This window comes from Myotis davidii, unplaced genomic scaffold, assembly GCF_000327345.1.
Source record: "Myotis davidii unplaced genomic scaffold, ASM32734v1 scaffold1494, whole genome shotgun sequence".
NCBI classification, from domain to species: domain Eukaryota; kingdom Metazoa; phylum Chordata; class Mammalia; order Chiroptera; family Vespertilionidae; genus Myotis; species Myotis davidii.
Genome location: NW_006286246.1, coordinates 3,798,990 through 3,803,397, shown reverse-complemented (window position 1 = coordinate 3,803,397; position 4,408 = coordinate 3,798,990).

Genomic DNA, 4,408 nt, shown 5'->3' with positions numbered 1-4,408 from the left:
AGGGAAGCTGGCTAATTAGACATGGGGCCAGCGGTTGCACAAGGAATTTGAGAAGTAGAGCCATGCAAATTATCCACAGTAATCTAACAGAAATCAGACACACCTGACACTAACCCACACGATCAGCAGCCTGGAGACTTCGCACAGGGGCACACATCCTGGCGGGTCTATCGGTTCTGAGACACCCTGCAGCACACGCAATAATTTCTGTGCACAAATAACCAGGAATCACAAAAACAGGTTCAGGTACAAGCACTCTTTCAGAAGCAAGGAAAAAACTAAGACATTGTAGAACAGTTCACCCAAAATGACTAAAAGGGAGACAGGGTTAAGATTGAGACGTTAAGTCCTAATTTTCTTCTCCATAATTTTGGCATTTGCCCCATTTTCTATGATGCATCTATTTAAATATACATATTTGTTATGCATATTTGATACACAAAAAAGCGCATATAAGATATGAACGTCACCAATAAAGGCTTCTCTCCTTAACCCACCCCTGGTCCATCCCCATCACACCCAACGTAACAACTATTCCAGGTTTTGTCTCATTTCCTTTTAATGTTTATCACACGTGCACACGTGTGTGCACACGCACACACACGCACACACATGCACGCACACACACGTATGCAGCTCTACTTTCTCATCACTGTTTTCTATCTCATGATTTTCTGCTCTTACCTTGATTCCCCTTTTTCTTACTTGGGGCTTATTCTGTGGTTCTTTTTCTAGTTCTCTGTCCCAAGTACCCAAAGTGGAAGGTTTGGGGTATACGGTTTACTTACGCTCAGAAACACGTGTCGCACTTAAAGGGGCAGATCTGGTGTTTAATTTAGTATTTCTATTACTTGCAAAATCTATCTTTCCATTGTAACTCATTACTTGGGGTTTTGACTCTCTGAAGCACTATTTTTCAGGTTCCACACTTTGTAGCTCACATGTCATTGTATGTATACATAATTCTGAGTCTTTCCTGACCATATATTTGATTCAGTCATTGCAGCAAGTGACTAAACGTACTTTCCTAACCAAGACAAAATACGGCGTCATTACCCATCAAGGCAGTGAGCAGCCAAGTTCCTTTTCTATGAAAGCAAGTGAACTATAGTAACTTGGTCAGTGTTTATCCGAAAATGGACACATGGGTGTACTTGGGGTTCCTTCGGTCACGGAAAAGTCAGGCTCTCCTGACATGTTAGGAAACAACGCTAATTCCCAATTAATCCTTAAAAACTGGAAAGTAATCAGATTAAATGAATTATTTGTTTTTATTCATTCAAACCAGATGATGATGATAATAAAAATCTGGTACTAATTACGTGAAAATGGGACTTGGAGTAACATATCTTCTTTTTCTGGCACTTTTAAGAAACCAAGGGTCTAGTATTTAGGAGGGGAAGGCACTCTCACTCGGATATGTTGCAACCTAACCAGGTCAGGGAGATTAGGCAGGACAAGAAGGTTCCTCCCTGACATCAGCAAGGATAACAAGGGGGCCCTGGCCAACCGTATGCAATGGCCAGCTTTGATGCACTAAGCCAGTTGGCACGCTGACGGCTGATCCCCGGGTCAGAGCCACAGGGACGGACCGCAGGGTGGTCTGCAGCTGTGAGAGTGAGCTCTGGTCGGAACGGGGTTGGGTGGGCAGCTACGAGAGCAAAGTAAGAGAAATGCACGGGGGGCGCGGGGACACAAACTCTGCTCGACCTACAGGCCTGTGGGGAACCCCAACTCCCTGGCACCCTTTGGGGATCAAAGTCAATACAGCCTGCCTTTGGCTGTCATGGCATCTAAGGCCTGAGGCTTTGCTCTTCTTGGAGAAAGACGTTGTAAACAAAACGTCCGGGAGGACATTAACGGTCATTTCCTACTTGCTTCGGTCCAGGGAAGCCTGCAAGACACAGCCGGGCCCGTGCTGCAGCCTCACTCCCACGTGGAATCCAAAGAACAAAATAAACTCAAGAACAAAACCGATCCAGAGACAGAGAAGCAGGAACAGGCTGCCGAATCTCAGAGGGAAGGCGGGAGGGTGGGGAGAGATCAGCCAATGAAAGGTATGCGTGTATGCGTGTATACATGGCCTGGACACAGAGTGTGTGGGGAGGGCCTGGGCCCGGGCGGCTCCTCTGACATGTGGGAGGAAACTAGCCGAGCCTGAGGGGTGCTGCCCGTACGCCTCTTTTTAATTGTGATAAAATACACTCAGCGCTGACCAGCTTAACCACTGGGCAGTTCAGCCACATTACGTCCATTCACAGCGTTGTGCAACCATCCCCACCATCCGCCTCCAGAGCTTTCATCTTCCCAAACAGAAGCCCTGTCCCCAGTGACTCCCCCCCCACCCGCCCCCTATCCATGCAGCCACCCTCTACCCTCTCTGTGGACTCGGCTACTCCAGGATTCGGGCTGGATCCCCAGAAGGGGGCGTGCAGGAGGCAGCCAACCATGATTCTCTCTCATCATTGATGTTTCTCTCTCTCCCCCTCTCCCTTCCTCTCTGAAAACGATTAAAAATAAATAAGTAAATAAATAAAAGTAGCAAATCCATTAGTGGTTTCCCCCTTTTCCGTGGCCTGATTGTCTTCTAGAAACTGGAGGCCACACAGCAGAGGCTCCCCTGAGTTTTTTCCCTTTGGGTCGGGGGACTCTTAAAGGGAAACCTGTGCTGGGTTATTTCAAGTTTCTCGCTTCGTCTTGAACTCCTCGATCTTTTTCATGTTTGGCTGTTGTCTCTGCTCATTTCTTTTTTTGCAGATGAAATCTACATCCCCTCCCACTCCCCCGCCCCCTGAATTAGCAGATGAGACCGGTTCCTGGAGGGTGTCTCTCGCTATGACACGGAAGGCACCACTATAGCCACACAGAGAATACGTGGGTCACTCTTCAAAGTTTCGGGGTTGGCCACTCATCTCTGACCAGACCTTGCTCTTTCGCTCACAATGAGAGGCAAATGCCCTGCCAGCCAGAGTCTGATGTGGGTTAAAGGATTCCACCCCCTCGTTTCTCCTGATCCAGTGAGACCTCCCCACCCCCAACCCCCAAACCCCATCTCAACACCATGGCAGTGCTTTCGCCTTCTGCGTGGGGACTGGAAAGCCACAGGACTCCGCACCCACGGGTCCCGGAGCTGTGGTTCCCATGAGAGACTGAGCCCATGGCCTCGGGCTGACCCTTAGGGCCTGGGGGGCCATTCCGCTCCAGCCATCGAAAGGGAAGGAGGCGACGTAGAAGCTGATAAAGAAATTCACTCCGTCTCCTGGGGCCTAACGTCAGCACCTCACACGGAACGAGAACAGAACCTTAAACAGGGACACAAATCTCCCCGTACACTGGGGAGGGGTGTTGCAACCAGGAACCAGAAAGGTTCCTAAGAAAAGAACATCAAAGAATTTACATATATTATTAGTCCTTTCTTAGTAGAAAAAAAGGGGGATTATACACCCATCAGGAACCATGGTGTAATTGTATTTATAGTCTCTAGTTGAGAAAAAAGGCAAACTTATTTCACAATTACTGAAACTAAATTAGCCTCGCAATGGTAACTAATCTAGAAACGATTCAACAATATCCAACAACGATTCGCTGTCCCATCCGGAAACCCCCGCTCAGCAGTGCCGAGGGGTCGTCCGCTCATTCACTGTGCGCCCTTCGTGTTGCTCCCTGTCGTCACCCAGGGCACCGGTTTCCTTTAACTCCCATCAGCCAGAAGCCCTGGCAGAACATGGGCTACGTCCACTCAAGTAACCAGGTTTCTGCACCAAAAGTTAGAAGTGCCCAGCCTTTTCCCACGGACGGGTGGCCCATTATTGCACAATTGTCCTTTAGAACAAAGCCTGCCTAGGACATGTGGTCAGTCCCAGTCTCATTAATCCTGGACATCAGTCTTCCTCACCCGTCCCCAGAGAGCAGCCCTTGGTGTGGGCCCAGCAGCTCCAGCGCTCCGGCCCGGACACATTGAGCGGCGTCTTCCGCTTTGAGCAACAACCACGTCAGGAGCAGCTGGTCTGCGGGGACCACACTGGCAGAGGAAAGCTGCCCAGCAGCTCCCACTTCCAAGCAACGGGCGTCTTCCGTTTAACTTCCCAGCTCCCAAGACGATATGTCTGCATGCCCTTGGTTTTGGTCCTCGGACCCCAGCCCCAGAGCCGTCCACAGAGCAGCATGAAGTGGGAAAAGCGGTCCTATAAGAATCTCAGGGTTTCTCGTGCTTCTGTATTTGGATTTAAGTTGCCATTTGAAATTTTGACAATAATTTTGTTAAGAATGTGATAAAACAGGCCCAGCTGGCGTGGCTCAGTGAGTGAGTGTCAACCCGTGAGCCAGGAGGTCATGATTCAATTCCCGGTCAGGGCACACGCCCAGGTTGCAGGCTCGATCCCCAGTGGGGGGTGTGCAGGAGGCAGCC